Source organism: Equus caballus, chromosome 1, assembly GCF_041296265.1.
Source record: "Equus caballus isolate H_3958 breed thoroughbred chromosome 1, TB-T2T, whole genome shotgun sequence".
In the NCBI taxonomy this organism is placed as follows: domain Eukaryota; kingdom Metazoa; phylum Chordata; class Mammalia; order Perissodactyla; family Equidae; genus Equus; species Equus caballus.
Window position 1 is genome coordinate 53,384,945 of NC_091684.1, and position 21,895 is coordinate 53,406,839.

The following is a 21,895-nucleotide window of genomic DNA, read 5'->3' on the forward strand; positions in this document are numbered from 1 at the left end:
TTTTTGTAAATAAAGTTATTTGTAACATAATCATTTTCATTCCTTTACATATTGTAGTTGCAACAGAGAGCACGTGGCCAGCAAAGCCTAAAATATTTATTATCTGGCCCTATATTGAAAAAGTTTGCCAACTCTTGTTCTAATATATATATAAAATATACATTCCATATATTATATATAATAGTAATTCCAAGTACAGATATCTGAGGAAATTTCATGCTGTAAGCAACTATATACAGCTTTATCCTTATATTTTTCTCTAAACCTTTTCTCATTCTTAAACATAAGATTAAGAAAAGTGAGAGTGATCAGGAAATCTAACTCCAACTAAACTTATTAAGAAATAAGACTTGCATATATGCAGGATGAGAAAGTAATAGAGGAATGAAGAAAAAATATTTCAGGCTGATTTAATGATTGGAGTAGAAGCAGAGACAAAGAATATACATTTACAAATTAGAAATTTTTAACTTAAGATATGGGCAGATGACATATTGCTGAGGCTGGTTGCTGATTTCATTAGTTTTTCTATTGTCATTAACAGAGCATAAACATACACAGATAATAAAAGAGCATACAGGTTTTGTCAATATATGTAATTTACATCTCTGCTCTACGCCAATAATATCTCAACTAGGATGGAAAATCTAAAACTGTAAAATATTTATTTGACGAAGAATAGCCCTGAGCTAACATCTGCCACAAATCCTCCTCTTTTTATGCAGGACGCCTGCCCAGCATGGCTTGGTAGGCAGTGCGTAGGTCCATAGCCGGGATCCAAACCAGTAAACCCCAGGCCACCGAAGTGGAATGTGCGAACTTAACTGCTGTGCCACTGGGTGGGCCCCTAAAACTGTAAAACACGTAAAACAAAACAGGAAAAAAATGTTGTGAACAGGTTTTAAGAAAGAGTTCTTAGGTATGACATCAAAATCTGATCCAAAAGAAACCCAAACCTCATAAACTGGACTTCACAAAAGTTCAAATGGTTGCTACAGACTGGGAGAACATCTGCAAGTCACATATCTGAAAAAGGACTTATATCCAAAGTTTTTAAAAAGAAAACAATCCTTAAAAATAAAAAAAAATTTTTAATGGACAAATGATTTGAACAGAGACTTCTCCAAAGAAAATAGATAGTAAATAACCTAATGAATAGAGGTCAACACCCACTACTATTGGGGAAAAACAAATTAAACCACAATGATGTACCACTACACACTTAACAGGATGTCTAAAATAAACCAAAACCAAACTCTGACAATACCAAGTGAAGATAAAGAGCAAACGGAATTCTCAAACATTTCAGGTGGGAATTCAACATGGGACAGCCACTCTTGACAACAGTTTGGCAGTTATTTATGAAATTAAACATCATCTTACCATATGACCCAGCAATCTTCCTCTTAGGTATTTGCTCAAGTGAAATAAAAACTTATATTCATACAAAAACGTATATATTAATGATTTTCAGAGCATTATTCATAATCATCCAAAACTAGGAACAACCAAAGTTCTCTCTCAAAGGGGGGAATGCATAAACAAACTATGTTACATCCACATAATGGAACACTCCACTTTAATAAAAGGCCACGGAAGAGGAAAAAGAAAAAGAAAAAAACGAAGAGGAGGCACTAAAGCCTGTGATAAACAATAGCCTATTTGTATTTCTTTCTACTTTGTTACTATTTTTAATAACCTGAGAGTATCACTCAGTGTTAGAGTACATTATCCCTTCTCCTTCATAATATAATTTAACTAAATTAAAATGCCATTTAAAAAACTAGTTTAAAATTCATCTGCTAGTGAGAACTTTAGCTTTGGGTAAAAAAGGGAATCCAAAAACTTCTGGATTTAGGTGCTCCTGCGTGATACAGCATACCAACTATATTTTCACATCAAAAGTAAAGTTGGCCTCTGAAGGGCAACATTTCCAATAAACTTTTACAGTTCCACAGTATGGCATAAAGGGAATAAATGAAAATCATATTTTTATATAGATATATATTTTTTTAATCCAATCTCAAAGTTCTTTTCATATATGAACATTCAATCAGAAACAAAGGAAATCAGTTTTCTTAATTGCAGCTAAAGAAAGGCATAGAGGTCAATAAGTAAACAGATGTTTGAAAAGAATTTTTATTTAATAGACTATACATTCAAATGATTCTCAAAATACATAAAACAATATATGGAGATACTTTTCCTTTCTCCGAACAAAAAGGCCATACAAAACACACACTTAGGCCTCTTTGTCAAGTTCGTTTACATGTATCGAAATAGATACATATTTATTGATTTTTGTCAGCTACTATACACTTATTTTGCAAAAGAAAAAAATAGTAAACTGTACATAGAATCCTACATCAGTTTTTCATTTAATATCAGACACTATGACACTATATTTAACTATTATTACCTTTAAAGTACCAAGAACAAAGACAAAATGCTAAACCTAAGGCTAAATAAAAGTCCTACAGTGAAATTTTATACACACACTCACAGATTTAGGTTTCAAGGCTGTCAGCAGTGTTGATGTAAAACTATATTAAAATGTTAATAATTTAGACAATTGTAAATGAGAAATGAGACTTACTGGGAGTTAGCTGAAGTTGTTTGCCCATCTCCAGTAAAACATCAACCTCAGTGAGATCCCAAAAGGCCTCTTTAAAATATGGCAACTCCAAGGCTTAACCTGCCATAATTAATATGCAAATAAACAAATTACCTAATTTAAATTAGGGACCTCCATTTTCAGCACAGCAGCTATTTAGGATGGAGTGGCTAAAAACATACAACTGAATAGAGAAAATATATTTCATACATGGACACTACCACAACAATTCTCACCTCTTTGTGGCATAAAGCAGCAAAAGAAAGTACTGGGAAGATTTAAAACTCAAAAATTGTGCTATGCAATTTTTCTTCATCTTGCAAATTCAATCAGGGGATGGAAAGAGAAAATATTCTACTCTCTAAGCTATAATGAAGCCTGGATTCTTGTTACCTTCAATTTTATGTCTTCTTGCAAAAAGAATTTCAATAAGAAAACGGTACTTGTTAACCTAAGCCCAAGGTATTTATCTGGAAATCAATATATTAAAAACAAATATTTAAAGTTTTTCAGAAAGCAAATTAAGGGGCCAGCCCGGTGGCATAGTGGTTAAGTTTGCACACTCCACTTTGGCAGCCCGAGGTTCGCTGATTTGGATACTGGGTGGGGACCTACACAGTGCTTATCAAGCCGTGCTGTGGCAGGTGTCCCACATATAAACTAGAGGAAGATGGGCCCAGATGTTAGCTTAGGGCCAATAGCTCAGGGCCAATCTTCCTCAGCAAAAAGAGAAGAATTGGTGGCAGATGTTAGCTCAGGGCTAATCTTCCTCAAAAAAAATAAAAAAGAAAAGAAAATTAAGATCTAAAATTCACCAAGTATTGTCCATTTTATAAGCAAAGGTACTCAAAGATAATGATGTTAAGAAATATTCAAGTGTCATCAAGATAACAAAAAGTCTCAGCATTTGACCAAGAGACGTATCCTAAGCAGGTGTCACTGGGACAGCCATCAGAATTCATAAGTGTCATCTCCTCAGACCATGAAACTATGGAGCTGTCCTGGCTGTTTGAACTAAGACTGGCCCAGAGCTTACAACATGACTAACAAGAAACTTTATATAATCCATAAGTATGATTCATTTCTACAAACAGTTTACTTGGTTAACCTAAGGACCTTGGGTCAGAACAGCCCTTGCTTTAATCTGAGGTCTGCCACTCATGAGCTGCAGATCCATAGGCAAGGTGCTTATATCATACGTTTCAGTTACCTCACCTGCAAAACATAGATGATAAGGATGTTGTAAGGATTCAACTTAGATGATACTCACAAAAGGGATTTACACAGCACCTGGTATGGAGCAAAAAGTTATCAATTATGTTTTTGTGTTGTCGTATACTGTATGTCAGTGATGTTCAAGATACTATGCTCTAGTACTTGGGGAAAGGGAAATGAAAAGTACAAATAAAACATCATCAATTTCTGTCCTCAAAGTGCTTAAAGAAAAGCAGGGAAGACAGGCATATACAATACTATGACTCGAGGACTCATGTAAATGTTGAACGTTTTACAGAGTGTTATATTTACAAAGAGGACTCTGATTGCAACCAAAGGAATTCTTGAAATGAAGGAGGTATATGAGTTACTCTGGATTTGTAGGGATTTAATAAGCAGAAATAGATGAAAAGGCTTTAGAGGTAAGTATAAAGCATGAACAAAAGGACGGAGATGCAAAAATATATGGTATTTTCTGGAAGCGCTAAGCATAAGCAGTTAGGTACAGATAGAATATCGCATTGTGGAAGGTACAGGTAAAGGGTTATAAATTTAGTAATATCCTAAATTGACTAAAAGAATAATTCACAGACTTCAGAGTAAGAATTGATAGGAGATAAAGAGTCCCTAAATAAACTTATTATTTAAAAGCTTAGAGTTTTAAAAACTCTTAACATTTTGCCCCCCAAAAGTAGAAAACAGCAATCCAGGGTATAACTAAAAAGCAAAGCATTTATCACTCCTACATCATAAGCATCCTACAAAGTCATAAAAATTTCTACCTATAAAATTATGTAAGAAGAATAAAAAGATTTTTTATTATTTATCTGAAAAGACTTCTCCATCTGTTTCAACGGAATTTCAAAAATGAGTAATCTTTTCTGTAACTTTGAAAAGTACATACTAAAATGCTTTATCTTTCTTTTTTCATGTTTTAAAATTGTATTATCTAATCTAATCTAGTGATTTGTAAATCATTCTACCATTTTACCTATGTTAATAAACACACTAATAACTTTTTAAAACTTTTTTTCATTTTTCAAAGTCAACTAAGTTTTGCATAGTAATAGAACCAACATATGCCATGAATTCATAAGAGTAAATGCATTTAAAACTCTCAACCCATTATAATCTATGTGTGAATAATTCCAAGATAAGGATTATATCAGTACAACACTAATTTGGGGTTTGTGATTCTTAGAAAACGTTAATTCTACTTACTTCTAAATCCTCATATTAAAAAACAGGAACTGCATACATACTCTTACCCTGAGGGCATTAGCTCAATGGGCAAACTTGAGCTGAAATTTACAGACATTTTTGGGAAACAGTAACAGAACACAAAAGCCATAGTTTGCTCAAAGCAAGAAGGGTAACAGGAGACTCACCCCTCAGAAACTTGGAACCACAACAGGCTAACTAAGCACACCTTGAGATAAGCATAAAACTACCCCACTCTGTTCACTTGCATGAGTCTGTCAAGAAAGCCAGGTTGGTACTGAGGAAATACAGCCTAAAAAAATTTCCTCAGATGTTGTAACCACAAACCAGCCCTCATGGATTCACTCACATTACCTTAGCGATACAACAACCTTCAAGCTTTGAATTTAAAGTGGTTTAAGACCATCACAATGGTGCCAACCCAGATATATGGCAGACTCAACAGCAAATCCTCTCTAGATAAATTTACCTTTGCTCTAGATCTCAAAATATTGTCACAAAACTCCCCCAACCCTCCTAGCCTGGAAAGGGGGAGGAGGGAGAGTAAAACATTAACTGAACACTAGAAAACAAGGTAACATGACTGCGAACCAGCAGAGACAGCAAAGAGGAAAGACTTCAAATATGACAATTAAGAGAGACAGATTAACACAGAATAATTAAGAGTACTAGATGTTTAAAGAAATAAAAGACAAGTTTAGAAATATGTGTAGAAAATGTTAATTAATTAATTAATTTTTATTTTTTGGTGATGAAGACTAGCCCTGAGCTAACATCTGTGCCAATCTTCCTCTTTTCGTATGTGGGATGCCGCCACAGCATGGCTTGATGAGCAGTGTGTAGGTCTGCGCTTGGGATCCGAACCTGTGAACTCTAGGCTGCCAAAGTGAAGCACCCAAACTTAACCACTATGCTAGTGGACCAGGCCCAGAACTTTTTATTTTTTAGGAAAAAAGGCAATCAGAATTGGAAAAGAGTGAAATAGAACTTCTAGGCATAAAAAAACAAATGAATTAAAATATTTTGAAAAGGCAATGGATTGATAAAAGATTCTTACATATCACTGAAAAGAATAAGTAAACTAGAAGTCAGGTCAGAGGAAATACAGCATGAGGGCAAAAAAATAAAACAGTAAAAAATATATAGATATGGAGAAGAATGTGATGAAGTCTACCTTAAGTTTAATTCAGAATTCCACTAATGGAGGAGAGGGGTTACAATACTGAAAAAAAACAATCATGATCCAGTTTTCATGGGATATAAAGTTTAGTTGGAAAGGCTGACATTCAACAAATAATCACATAAAATATATAAAATTATACCTGTAATAAATGAAATTAGGAAACCTTACTAAGTACTTTCCTCAATTTAGACCATGGGTTGAGAGAGCCCTTTCATGAAGACATGAAGTAATATTTCAGGTATGAATTGAGTTAACTAGGAAAGTGTTCTAAGCAGCGAAGTACATGCAAAGTCATGAGGCAGGAGAAAGTATGGCATTTTTCAAGAACTCAAAGAAAATTACAGGCATGGGCTATTTAGAATAACGTGTGTGGGTGGTTCACAAAGCTAGAAGGGGCAAGATCATGCAAAGTCTTCTAAACGGCTAAGTTTGGTCTTTTTCTTAGGATTAAAAAGAATACTTTGAAGGATTTTAAGCAAAGCAAGTTAAAAACTACATTTTCATTTGGAAAATACATTTGCAATAACTGACTGCCTCTTTTTGAGAAGCAAAGAACACTGGGAATTCTTTTTAAATCTATTACTGAATTAACATTTTTATAGTAATCAGGCATTTAACCATAAACATAAGTATTTAATTAGTTAACCATAACTATAATAAATGGCTTAAAGAAGGTCATTATGAATCACTTATCCCAGCAATGGAGAACTTCCATCATAACACTGAGAGAAAAGAGAAAGGTCGTCACCAGATATTGAAGCTGGGTCCTTGAGGATTATTGTAGATATTTAACCAATTAGCTGTTTTCCTGTTTAACCTGAGGGGTGACTCAGGGGTCTCAAGAATTTGCGAGCTTGTTTTGCAGAAGAAAGAGAGTACCTTCAGGGACACTGTGATCACCAGATGACTGGCCCTCAACTGCCCTGGAAGCCCAGAAGTCAGATTGCCCAGGGCCTTACCAGGAGTGACCCCTTTGTTTCTCCGAAGCTCTTCCTGCCAAGCCCCTGAACTCTATAAAACCTCCCTCCTTGCTGTTCTTGGAGAGGTAGCTTTGAGCAAACCCAGGCTCCCACCTTCTCATTTCGGCCAATTCGAGTAAATCCTTTTCCATCTCCAAGTCTCAGTGTTTGGCTTCCTGTGCATCGGGCACCCGAACTTGAGATTAAGAGGTCTGGTATCAATATATTTTTATTCTCTTTTATGCTGATGAAATTTTACATTTTTAATTTCCTTGACTTAAAACTGTTCATATTTTTTCACTTTTGACATACTTTCTCTGTTTAATTTTAAAATTCCTGATTGTATTATATTATTTACTACGTCTAACTAACTGGATCGTATTATTAACGATTTCTTTAACCAACTTTTTCATTTTTATATCATGTATATATTTTAGATTTCTGGATTAAATAATCTTATGTTCTTATTACAACTGAGATGAGCATGCTAAACACTGACTTTTATATAAACTGGTATATTTCACTTTTCCTCTAATTTCAAAATTAACTTTACTATTTTAGTTATCTTTTACATTTACTTTCTTTCATCTTTATTGTTCAGAGGATTTTCAATTTCTTTAGTTTATTCTATAATTTTTATCATTTTCTAATCTTTTAGTTGTTTGTATTTATCACTCATCTTTATATTTTTAACATTTTAATCTACTTTAATTGAAAACAAATGCCTTTCTGCACTTTGTTAAGGAGGATGGAGATTTCGTTTAAAAAAAATTAAAAAGCAAGTGTTTCCCTAATTTCTCTCATATGCGTTGTCATCCAGCTGACCTACTTTTTCTTTTTTCTTTTGAAATAATTATAGATTCACAGGAAATTTTTTAAAAAAGTAATCTAGTTTCCCCTAACAGTAACATCTTGTATAACTATAGGACAATGTCAAAACCAGGAAATTGATATTGGTACAAACTACAAATTCCATTTCACTAGTTTTAAAAGCACTCATATTTGTGTATGTATGTGTGTGTGCACATGTACAATCCATTCAATTTTATCATATGTGTAGATTCATGTAACCAACACCACAACCATGATACAGAATTGTTCCATCACCACAAGGATCCTTAGTGCTCTCACACCACTGATAAAAACTTTGAAACAGAGCCCACATTGATTGACATAAGAGCTCCTCTTGAAAGAGAAAGATTCAGGCAATTTGTCGAAGACGGAAGAGAGGTCAAAAGTTGAGGAGTAGACAAAAAAGACTTTTTGAGAAACAGCTGTGTGAGAGTATTTCTTGAGGCATGAATTGAGTTAACTAGGAAAGTGTTCTAAGCAGAGAAAATAGTATGTGCAAAGTCTGAGGAGAAAGACACGCAAAGATTCTGTAGATGTTTTGTTCCATGTTCTGTCTTCTCTAGTTACTTATTCAAAAAAGATCAAGTACGTTCATGTGTATTTATTTTAGATAATACAATAACAATGAGAAGGGTACCAAGCTAGGAGGCAAGCAGATCCAGCTTTACTTGGACTACAAAATGATGAAGTTTCAAGACTAGCCGATTTAAAGCCCCCCAAAATTCATAATTTAGTTGAAATAGCAGGCTACATGCGTCGCTATTTTTCTAAAATAAAATTCATCTGGTCTCCAAAATTCCTCGTATGTTCTTCAAATACGCTATACTTGAATGAAGACTCCTTGTACTCCAATGAGAAGAGGAAAAACTAAGCATAAATACCATTTATTTTACATTTAAAATTATAACAGTATTAGGGTCCCACAATCTATATAATAGTATACAGCAATATTGCATCCTAGTAACAAGAGGATTGCAAAAGGTTTCATCCAAACCCACACCACTACATACATATTACTGACTACCACTTCATAGATTATAAAACAGAAGACAAACTTTACGTGTGAACACAACACGTCTTAAAATACCAGAGATTTCCCGGCATTACTCACTAAAAAGTGGGAGACAGGGACATTTAAAATAATAAAAATATTCTAAATCTGTAATTATTTCGTCACCAGAAAAGGTTAGACCTCCTTTCTTCACTCTGAAAGTGAATTACTTTGATATGCTTTATCTCCAGACCCTGCCAAAGAATAGAAAAGATCTTGGAAATCATTCTTATATTCCTTGAAATCCCTTGTGGAGCCCCAAAATTAGCACAATCATCTTGGGGTTTACCTAGTTCAGAAGATAATGATTTCAATAGATATCTTTCTTGGTTCATACATCTATTTCAACTTCATGACCTTAAGATATCAAAATCACATTTAGTTCACAAAGCAGTACATGCACAGTAAGTTCTCTATTTAGTTTTAAAACAAGACTTTTAGAAAATATTTACATGTTTGCCAAGAAAGAAAGAAGAAAAGTAGGGAGAGAAAGTCTAAAAGGACTTGTAACAATCTGTTAACTAGGGACACCCATCAGAAATACACAATAGAGAATGAGAAGGTTATCACTTTTAACCTTACATAATTCACAATTATTTAAACTTTTCAATACACAGTTGTTTCTGTCCTCAATAAGTTACTTAACTATACCAGGTCTCAGTTTACTTATCTGTAAAACAGGGATAATAAAAGTAGCTACCCCAAAGAGATGATGTAAAACACTGAGAAAAATGCCTGGAACTTGGTAAGTTTTCAAAAATAAAATAATATTATATTACTGATACTATTACATGTAATAAAATAATAAAAACAATACAAATCATATTTTTTTCAAATGGTAAGTATAAATATACTTTAAAACAGTATCAAAAGAGATCTGTATTTATTTTTCATTGAATTCTTCACAATTGCAGTTAAATAACTGTGTCAGACAGCAAGGACCATACTGTTGGATTCACAATACTTATGTAATGCTGAACACATAGTAAATGCTAAAAAATATTTATTGAATGAATTAAAGAAATTATGATGCAACACGGATATGATGCTTCTCCATTTAGTTATTTGTAACCATTTCTAAATTAAAAGAAAAAATATATGTACAGTGAAAGAGAAGCTACCTATGTAAAGCAGCATATTTTTGGGCTTGATTAGCGTAACTCAACACTGGCAAACTCCTCCCCCAAGAGCTGAAAAAATTTCTCAAATTAGAACACGTGGTCGACATGGCAACCATATTTCTGGACACTAAGAAAATGGAATCAACACTCTCCATCTTTATTTTACATGACCAGTTGCTTTTGGCTGCTTCAAATTATAATAGCAACAAAATGAAAATCCCTAGCAATTCCAAGTATAACAAAAAAGATGAATAAATATGGGAAATATTTGTAATGGAAGAGTCAAACAATCAAGTAAATGATTCCAAAATAATTTTAGGATATAAAGATTTTTTCATAAATTATATCCGGAGAATAACTCACTGTGGCTTAAGAAAATGGCAAAAACAAGAAGCCCTACCAAATCATGAAAATTCTGAGAAAAACTATTCTAAAAAATGAAAACCAGGTTAATCTGAGCTGCCAGTTTTAGTAAAAACAATATAATGTAACACAACAATATAAAAAATCAGGGAAAAAATATGAGATAGATAACAGATTAGGGTTAGAATAGATGAAAAAAAGACAAAAGAAAAAATTGACTGTGTAAATTCAGTAATTATAATGCCTCCCCAAATGTAAATCTAAATAAAAAATAAGATTTTAAAATGGAAAGAACCCACTTTTGTATAAAAAGTATAGTTTCTCAAATACTTTTAAACTGCTTATGATGATTTTAAACATTAAAAATGAACTGTTTCAAACATTAACTGTGGCTGGGACCTTAAAATTATAACTATTTTGTGCTTTCTTCTTTTTGCATAACTGAATCTTCTGATTTTAATATTAAATGAGTTCTTTTAATGTCTTAAGAAAGAAAGAACATAATTTGGTGCTTATATACCAAGAACTTGGCATACTGCAATTTACTAATTAACAAAGTAACAGATAAAAGCAGAAATGCCTCTGGGATTTAATATATAATTTAATCGCTTTGCTGGCTTCTTCTCAATTTTATTTATGTCACGTCTTAAATTTATGACTCAGTAAGCGTATCCTGCTCCTCAATCTGATCCCACTCAACAAGCATGGAAAGCAAAATCCAAAATTATGAATTAGAAAAAATTTAAACCTACTTTTCAAAGGTACTCAATTCTGGAAAAGAATTTAAGGGTATTATGAAATACTGGTTCACTTCTTTTTTCATGTGATTTTAGAAATATTGGTATATTAAAATTACTAGCTTGAAAGAAGAGGCTTAACAATGAAAACGAGAAATTCCTGTAAATTCATAACTACATTAAAGGCCTTATACTCATTCATTCAGTAAATATTTACTCAATACCTAAGAGTATTAGGTCCTGTGCCTATAGTGAATACATTTAAGTGCAAAATTCTTGCCTTCATTCTGTAAATCTCATTAGATTAGTATATAATATTTATATACAATTTTAAAACTAAGACCAGGCTCAGATGAGTGGGGATCCTTGACTATCCATTCATATTTAAGCACGAGTCACTAAAAAGCTATCGAAAAGGCTTTGTGAAGTGAACTTGCTTTGGTGAGTATGACTATAGGTTTACTGCAATTTAAGTGGGATTTCTGATGGATATCATTATAGGTTAAACGAGTGGATATTTAACTATTTTGCTAGAGGATCCTTAAAAGTATTTGTTGTTCCTTTCTCTGGGGAGCTTCACTTTCCTTGAGAAGACAATCCTCTAATCATCTGCCTGGGAGTACACACCAGGCTGACACTGTTCAAAGAGCAGAATGAAGAAAAAGGAGCTGAAGCAAAAGTTGCACCACTTACTAAAAGGATTTTCATGCAATCCTCTTGGGTCACACCAGAAATTCTGATGTGTCAAACGTCCTCGAAGGCAAAATCTCCACTGTTCAGATTCTTGAGAGAATGTACCCGCCATCTCCTATAGGTCAGAAAAGTGGCTGCCTGGCTGTAAGGGGGTGAGGGAAAGGCCCTGAGTGTCTACTTCTCTTCACATCACCTTTTAACTAACCCCTCCATTTTCAGCCCCATGCATTACTTCTACTATGCAAAAGCATGTGGTGCTCCAATTTTCGAAACTTTCTGCAATCTGCTAGCATTCTCTACTGACATTTATGGTTCGGTTTTCTTCAATCTTGCTAAGCTGGTCACCACTTCTCATCCACGCCCTGTATTCTAAAAATTTATTAACATCGTCACTGTTACCTCCTGTTCTTTTGGTCCTTTTTTATTTTTGTTACATTAGTGCAATTTTGGAAGGAATAAAGATAAACATGTGTTTCACCAGGTACATTTATCCACGTCTCACATTTTATTTAAACAAAGGGTTAAATGACAAAGTCCTAGTCTCTCTCCAATCATTTCACTCTGCTGCTACAGTAATCCATCTAAAATACAAAACATTGTAATTCAATGGCTTTCCATTCCGTAAGGGAGGAAATGTTCAAAATCTTCATTGTAACACAAGACCCTCTACGATCTGGTCTCTGCTTACTCTTGCTTACTTCATCTTCTGCCACTCCATCACAATTATTCTATGTTCCAGCTTGGCATAAATTCTTGTGATTTCCCAACCTGGACCTGTTTTCTCACAAAATGCAATCTACCCTTTTCCAGTCAGAAAATGCTAATTCAACATTTAAAATCATATCAAATATCATCCTCCTCTGTGTAGCTTTTCCTTAGTTCTCTTGCCAACCTAGATACTCCCTTCCCATTTCCCCTACTTTCATAAACTTTTATTATATCATTGATTGGTTTATTTTCCACCTATTCATTTGTCTCTCTCCTTACTCTCTGGACTTCTTGAACAAAAGATTTTAGTTTATTCTCATTTATATCCACAAAGCCTTATTATCTGATTAGGATAAACTGAAATGAACATTTGGTTGTTTTCCTTCTAAAATGTTTTCTGAAACTAGGTTGACCAAAAAATACAAATGTTCTTCCATGATTTTTCTCAGTAAGATTCAATAATTGGCAGGGTATAACTACTGAAGAAAAAGCATTATCTTAGAGATAGGAGCTTGGATTCCATTTCCACTTCCAGTTGTGCTAATTAAACTGAACATAAATGTAAACAATCAACTAATATAATTACTCTAGACCTTCCTTTTCTTACTGGAAAAAGGAGGATATTAACCTGGATGATGATGATAATATCACAATAAGAGGCTTTTAAAAAGTGCTTTATATTTGATATGTGCTTGTATAGTGAAAAATTAACCTAATCCAGAAAGAAGTCTGGCCTCTACCCTTGGCTACTGGGAAGTGGATCTCTAGGCCTCTGGAATGTCTTGCCTAATGGAGTATCTCTGCTTACCTGGTGGCTCTGGCCACTGGACAGTCTAACAATGTGATTTATGATGGTGGCTTTGGAATACATAGTATCATTTGTGACCTCCAGAGGAAGTGCTAACTAAAGGTACTAGTCTGACTCTCTGGAAGGGGCTGAAGCCTAAGGATCAGCCATGTGGACGGTATGCAATCAAGTCCCAACAAAAACAATCAAGAACAAAGATTTGACTGAGCTTTCCTGGCTGGCAATAATCTATGCATATTTGCCACACACTGTGGCCAGAAAAAGGTAATGCTGTCCATGATTCCACAGAGAGAAGATGACCAGAAGCATATGGACTCATACTAGACTCTACACCCTGTCTCTTCTCAACTGACTTTAACTTGTATTCTTTCTCTGTAATAAGCTGTGGGTGTGAGTATAACGGTTTCAGTGAGTTGTTTGAGTCTTTCTAGTGAATTATGAAACCTAAGGGTAGTTTTGGGAAATCCTTGAACTTGCAATGGTGTCAGAAGTGAAGGCAGTCTTGTGGAGACTGTTCCCTCAAACTGTAAAGTTGGCTAAACTCACTACAATTGGTGTCAGAAGTGGGATTCACAAGACAGATGATGACTAGCTTAATTATGTGGTTTGGGAAGAAAAAGCATGAGTGTGGGGGATCACAAACTCTGATTCCTGGGTGGCCACAGGGCTACCTATGGTTTGGAACTGCAGCTGTATTGTGATCAGTTACTTGAGGTAAAAGTTACCAGTGGAATTTAGAAATGATAGATCCAACTCCTAGGGAATTGGCTCAATGGATACATTAAAAAACGCAAAATTTTAAAAATGAGCTAACTATACAATCTCTTGATTATTGTCATTTGTACTAGCTGAAGAGAAAGTAAGGGAGAGTGCTGGGGCAGAACCTAACAATGGGCCAAGCTTGGGTTTTGTCCTGACCCAGCTATAGCCACTAGCCACAGATCCACTTCCATAGGGGAAAGTTATGCTAAAATAACAGATAATAAAGATTCCTAACAGAATAGGAAAAGAGAAAGGGACGAGTCAAGAGATGGATCCTGGCTGGGTGGAGATCTTTAAAAGGTTATTAAGAAATGAGATGGATGAAACATACATTGATGGAGTCAAAACGAAGATCTAATATTGCAGCACTCTCAGAGGTTGGATGGACTGATGGGAGGTCCTACTGATCCCCCAACATTAAAGGGCCCTAAACAAATCTGCTTCATTTGCTCTAGTTTGGGGGAAACCTTAAAAACTAGGAGGCAAAGATGACTCTGAAAAATCTAACCTCAAATTGCTGACATTTCTACAATGTAATCAAGAAAAGGCCTATTGAGAAGGCCTGAATCCCTTGGCTAAGCCCCAGCTGTGGTCCAAAGATCATATATGCACATAAGTGGGTAAAAAAAAGATGGTCCTGGGGCTCCTTGCCATGGAAGCTTCATGCACTAAGGATATACATCTATTGCTGAAGTCCTAATGGAGGCTACAGTTAGACTGAGGGGATATAGGAATACAAGGGTCAATGATACTAAGGTAAAATTTTAGATGAAAGTTGAAATGTTTGAACAGACTCTGTGTAAAGTTGTTGCATCTCCTTTACCTGAATGCATTATAGAGATATTTATTATATCTGACTGGGGAAGGTTTCTCCTACTTAGTATTGTAAAACAGAAGGGATTTAAAGCCACCTTAAGGGCAATATTGATTAAACACGTTAAATGGAAACTAATGAGAATGCTCTAAACCACACAAGTTAATTGCAAATAGTATAGAAAAGAAGCTGGAGAAAATCTTTGTACAATAGCCCTGTGAATGGAACTCTAAAGTGCCATTATCCTTTGGCTCTTATTTTTCAGGATACATCTACTATAAAAGATACCATTTGGGATGGAATCTCCAGTTACTGGTCCTATTAAGCTATTGGAGCATGCGGTATACTACTCCTGGCAGACTGATCACTAAGTAACTTGATGATCAAATGCTTAAAAAGGTCCCTGTTTACAATGGAGAAAACATAGCAGTGGCAAGCCCAACATGCAATAGCATACCTTGCACAGTACATATCACCCTTGTTTTTGTGGGTGGAAAGCTATAAAATAGAGTAAGAAAAAAAACAATGGGTTTTCCAGTATATAATTTTGACACAGCTATAATCAAGATTTGTGTTTTTTACTTGAATTTTATTTGTCCATGTTTCTCTAAAGTATTCATAACTATTATTTTAAAGCTGTATAATATCTCAGAATAACAATATTCACAAATCATTAGACAATGAAGTTGTTTCCTTTTGTCTTCTTTAGTAGAACTTATAATGAATGCCATTCTGCATGTAACATCATGCCTTTCATTTTGTATTTGCAGTCTGAACATGTTGTCTGGGTCACATAAAGTGTCTGATAACATTAGCTGAACTGAATATAATTTTTACATTTTAAAAATTGTTCTGTAAGGATAATTTCCTAACAGTAGAATTAATGAATCAAAGAGTATGAACTTCTTTATGCTTCTTACAACATAATACTTTCAAAAAAAGTCATGTCATTTTATGACCTATAAGAAATGAGTAGGTATGTTCATTCATTGCAATCCTTCCTAGTATTAGATTCTAGCATTTAAAAAGTTTAACACTTTATATAATTTGATCTCATAAAGTGCTTTACCTTGCAGAGAAACAATAATCCTGAAGGTATACTGTCTTTACTACCACGTCATTATTTACCAAAAAACAAAGAACTGTAAAACTAATAATTCTAATTCTGGAAAATCAATTGTCAATATGTCAAGACTCTTTCAATGAATTTACTTCAAAGTTCAATTCACAGTTGAAATGTGGCATGTCTTCACATTTCAGTAAAATTTGGTTGAGGTCATAATCTAAACTCAGTGTGGCAACGTAACAGACATAAATGTAACTTCTTCCTAAAGAGCAGTGAATTCTAATCTGCTTTGAGAGGGTTTCTTTCAGAACAGAGAGCAACTAAAAAGTACTTTCACTGGGCAAATAATCTAAAAGAAATATATTGATAAAGGTTTACATGTTTATAATCTCATCACAATTCCTGGTCAAATCAGAATAACCCATCTATGAAGGAAAAGTTGCACTGGGAAGAAGTCTGAGCTTCCTAAAATTCACTCCAGAAATTCAGATAAATTTCTGCAGATTAGCATATTTAGCTGACAATGAAGATTTGTTATTTCCTTCTACGTCTTTAAAGTAACTCATTTTGGGTAATTTTACATGTCCCACCCCATAAAAACTGAAGGAATCATATTTGTATTTGATTAGAATGAGGGCATCTATTACAAGCACTTTTATTGTTTGTTTTTCACTACTTGCCATGTTTAAAATTGGAAACTTACATATTTTTACCACAACTAGCTGATTATGCTTTCCTGTCCTTTTATCTTAGCATAAAGTAATAGCCAGGAAACTTGCTATAACTAGCTGGGGTAGAGTAAATTCATCACTTTAAAATAAGCATGTACTGTCTACGATAGGTAAGGCACTGTGCTAGACTCCTAGCAATGATACAAAGATGACTAAGACATGATTCCTGTCCTCAAAGAACTTACAATCTAGTAGGGAAAGACGAACATGCAAACAAATAAGTATAATACAAAGCAGAAATGTGCTAACTGTTAAAAACACAGGTACAAACAAAGTTATACAGGAGCACAGGACGGTGAGATTAATTCTGGTTGGGGTGATCTGGAAGGCTGGGCCAGCAGAAAAGTAGTAGAAAACTCTGCCCCTTAGAAAATGCAGCAGTGTTACAGCCCAGCTGGGTTAGGGTCGAAGCCCCACTCCCCAAAGAAGGTTTTCCTAAAGGAGATGGAGCCAGGGCCCTAACCCAGTTAGGTAGGTGATTCGTTGATTTCAATTATGAATGCCAACACTTTCTTGCTCTGGTGCAGATAAATGTGATTTCATGAGTATTTTACTTTGTTTTTAAAAATGAAATATAACAATATATTAAATAACTTACATACAAATGTAAGTTACCTCACCCTCAATCATGAGAACGGCCTCAGGTGGTACCCTGATCATACAAGACCAAGCAAAACAAGAATAGCCACTTCAGCATATTACAAAGGTGGTGCTCCATTACACGTTTTGCTATTGATATACTGGGAAGAAAGATGAAAAGACAATTCCAGACAAGTAACCTGGGTTTTATACTATTCCATATTTTGCTGAAGTTTTATTTACTTTTAAAATTTTAAAATAGGTTAATGAGATGATAGGATATTTTTTTGACCTGTCATGGTTTCAAGAACCAGCAGTTACATGGCCAGTTTCTACTGATTTCTTAGACTAAGTAGTAAACAAGATAATATAACCAATACGTAATATTTAACAGGTACCACAGGAGGGGTGAAACAGCTGGAAAGAGGATAATAAATACAAACATATGTTTAAGTACGAAAGAACATGAAGCAAGTATCATGTGGACAGAACTAGAAACATTAAATTTGTAGAGAAGTAAAGACAAGAGTATTAAGTTTTCACTGTTTCCTATGTATCCCTAAAATTTCTCAAATTTGTAAATATAATATTTTATTCTGCTATATGAATTTACAAATTGTGAATTTCATAACTGCTGCTTGTAGATAACCTTAAATAAGCCTCATTTTAATTAACAGACAGGAAAACAATAGATTCTCAGTCATATGTCCTATACATAAATGTTTGCAAAGTCTTACAAGACTTAAAACGATTATTTTCTAAAGTATACCAAGCTTTCAAATTTCAATTATTTGTTCTATTAATTTTCAACTTCCTGAAACAAAGAAACAAAAGGAAACAGGAAGAATGGAAGACATATCCTGACTTTCTGAATTAAGGGAGATATCCCATTATATAGACTTTCTTTAAATATAAACATACAATTCAAAAAGACTTGCTATCATAAAATTAGCTGAGTAAATCATAAAACAAATACAACAAAGGGTTATAGTATCTGTAATATTATAAAGAAAGCTCATAACAAATATTAGAAAAACACAAAATCCTAATAATTAATTGAAAAAAGATAATTCACAAAAAAATACAAGTTGCTATTAAACGTGAAAAAATATTCATTCTCTTGAAGAAATGCAAATTAAAACAATGAAATAGTCTTTTAAATATTAAGACAGCAGATATAAAAACGGTAACATTCAATTCTGCATTCAAGTTGTAAAAATCCTCCTTTTTTAAATGTCTTTTGGTTTTAAAACAAGATGGTCTGAAAATAAGTAATCATTGCTTACAGGCCGGGGAAGGGGAGCTGGGAGATAAATGTTGGGGTGAGATGAAAACACTCATACACTGGGGACAATGGTAGTAAGTAAACTTTTAAATAATCAGGGGAGACTATCAGAAGATTTCTTAGATTTTTCAGATTTAGATTTTTTAGAACATTTTCAAGTTCATACCCTTTGACCAGTAATTCTACTACTATGAATCTAAACTTCAAAAATATTCAGAAATGCAGATTAAGATTTTTACATATTTATCACGGTCATTTAGAATCACAATAAAATTAGAAACAACTACAATACCAAACATTAGGGAAATAGGTTAATGTAGGATCAAATATTATGCAGCCATTAAAATTTGTTAAAGTTACTACCTGTGAGGAGAAATATAAAGGATAAAACATTAAATTAAAAAGGGAGGATCTCCAAACTTAATGCAGTCTTATTTAATAAGTCCAAATTTAATGTCTTAATTAAGACTATGATTTAAAGACAGCAGAGATTTTGTATCCTGCTGGTTTGCTGAATTCGTTTATTAGTTTTAATATTTGTGTGTGTGTAATCTTTAGGGTTTTCTGTACATATGCTATCAACTGCAAACAGAAATGATTTTACTTCTTCTTTCCCAATTTACATGTCTTTTTTTCGTTTTCTTATCGAATTGCTCTGGCTAGAACTTCCAGTACCATGTTGAATAGAAGTGTCATCCTTGTCTCATTCCTAATCTTAGAGGAAAAGCTTCCAGTCTTTCATAATTGGGTTTGATGTCAGCTAAGCAGAAAAGATACACAAACACATAAAAATCAGTTGTGTTTCGGATGTCAGCAACATGGCAGAGTGAGCTGTCCCTTCGTCTCTCCCCCTTTTGAACTACAACTAAATGGACATTCACTGACTAATGGAGGAAGCCCACACAGCACAACAGGAGACCTGAGAAACACATAGAGCTATACATGAGAGGGTGGATGGACTGGCCCCCTAGAAAGTGGCAGAGATAGGTGACCATGCCCTGCTCTCCACAGTAGCCCTGTGCAGGCACAAAAACGCTTTCCAACCTGGTGCAATTGCCTAGCAAGTGGGAACACGCCCCAGAGTGAACGTAGGAGGTGGTGGTGGTAACCCTCAGCTTGTGCTTGTGGTCGCTCTCCTGGTGGGGAGGGGTAGCCCACTGCACCCCTGTGCCGCCAAGGAGCAGCCCTACCTCGTGTCCCAGTGAGGAAGCACCAACCACCAAGGACAGCAGCCCCATGGACCATAAACAGAGACTGCAGCAGATAAATACACGGGGGAAAATGCTCCGCAGGTCAGAGCATGAGCACTCATAGTGCTGCTGAGCCCAAAAAGAGGGGACGTGTCCTGGGTGACTGTAGGAAGAGGCAGTGGCAGCTTTTAGCCCACTGGTGATAACTTTCTGGCAGGGAGGGGGAAATCAGACTGCCCCTAAGGCACCAAAGAATGGCCCCAGCCTAGCAAGGAAGAGCCATCCACCAAGGAAAGGCCACACAAGTGCCTGAACACACCCTAGGCTGCAGCAAGCACCCATAATAACCTCAAAGCTTCCAGCAGACGGGGTGGAGCCAGAAATACTACTCCTGCTTCCCCCTAGCAGTAACAGAGGAATCTCTGATCTAAGAATATCCCAAAAGCCCCAACAAAAGAGTAGTTCATCAAACACCATGAGAAACTTCAGCAACAATTCAGACGAGAAGGAAAATGACAATTCTACAGAAACCGACACTGAAGACACAGAAATATACAACCCAAATGACAGAGAATTCAAAATGGCTGTCATAAGGAAACTCAATGACTTACAACAAAACACAGAAAGACAATTCAAGGAGCTCAGCAATAAAATTAATCTCTTTAAAACAGAGATTGAACTATAAAAAAAAAATCAAAGAGAAATTCTGGATATGAAAAACACAATGAAATAAAAATAATCCAGAATCATTAAGAAATAGAACTGATCTTATGGAGGAAAGACTTAGTTTTCTTGAGGATAAAATGTAGAAATTCTGCAGGTATAGGAAGACACAGACCTAAGATTTCAAAAAAACACAATAAGCAAAAGCAACATAAGATTTATAGGTATTCCAGAGGGATAAGAGAGGGAAAAAGGAGCAGAGAGCTTGTTCAAAGAAATAATTGCTGAGAACTTCCCAAACTTGGGGATGGGTTCAGATTTATAGATAAATGAAGCTAATCAAATGCCCAACTTCATCAATGCTAAAAGACCTTCTCCAAGGCATATAATAGTAAAAATGGAAAAAATTAATGATAAAGAAAAAATATTAGGAACAGTGAGGCAGAAGAAAATAACCTACAAAGGAAACTCTATCAGGCCTTAAATGGATCTCTCAGCAAAACCACTACAGGCTAGGAGAGAATGGAATGACACATTCAAAATACTGAAAGACAAAAACTTTCAGAGAAGATACTCTACCAAGTGAAGCTTTCCTTCAGATACGATGGAGAAATAAAAGCTTTCCCAGATAGACAAAAGCTGAGGGAGTTGATTGCCACTAGACCTCCCCTACAAGAAATAATTAAAGATGCCCTCACACCAGCAACAAAAAGGCAAAGGTATACAAAGCTCTGAGCAAGGAGATAATAGACAGACGTGATAAGAAACTTGCAGCTCTCTACCAAAACACTGAGGCAAAGACTCAATTACAACTTAAAAGAGAAAGGGGAAATTTAAAAATGAAAACACAACATGCCAACTCTTAAGGGATGCAGCAAAAGCAGTCATGAGAGGGAAATTCATAGCAATACAGGCCGTTGTCAACAAGCAAGAAAAATCTCCAGTAAGTAATCTTAAAAGGCACCTAACAGAACTAGAAAAAGAAGAACAGACAAAGCACAAAGCCAGAAGAAGTAGGGAAATAATAAAATCAGAGCAGAAATAAGTGAAATAGAGACTAAAAAAGCAATAGAAAGGATTACTGTAACCAAGGGCTAGTTCTTTGACAAGATAAACAAAATTGACAAATACTCAGCCAGACTTGCCAGGAAAAAAAGAGAGAAGGCTCAAATAAACAAAATCAGAAATGAAAGAGGAGAAAATACAACAGATACTGAAGAAATACAAAGGATTACAAGAGAATACTATAAAAACTATATGCCCACAAATTTGATCATCTA

General features: G+C 34.8%; 1 protein-coding gene and 1 non-coding gene across 8 annotated transcripts in view; both read right to left on the reverse strand.

Moving 5' to 3' along the window:
• The window catches only part of JMJD1C (jumonji domain containing 1C), a 346,762-nt gene that overhangs the window by 151,586 nt on the left and 173,281 nt on the right, over positions 1-21,895 (reverse strand). The window contains exon 1 of one of the 7 annotated variants that reach the window (XM_070225710.1): positions 2,597-2,695. The exons of the other annotated variants lie outside the window; for them this stretch is intronic. The gene's annotated coding sequence lies outside the window, so the exon portion shown is untranslated. Of the gene's footprint in view, positions 1-2,596; positions 2,696-21,895 lie in introns of those variants that run through there. 7 annotated transcript variants of the gene reach the window in all.
• Positions 17,284-17,375, reverse strand: MIR1296 (microRNA mir-1296). The gene has a single exon (NR_032777.1). It is a non-coding gene; the product is annotated as a microRNA mir-1296 (primary transcript).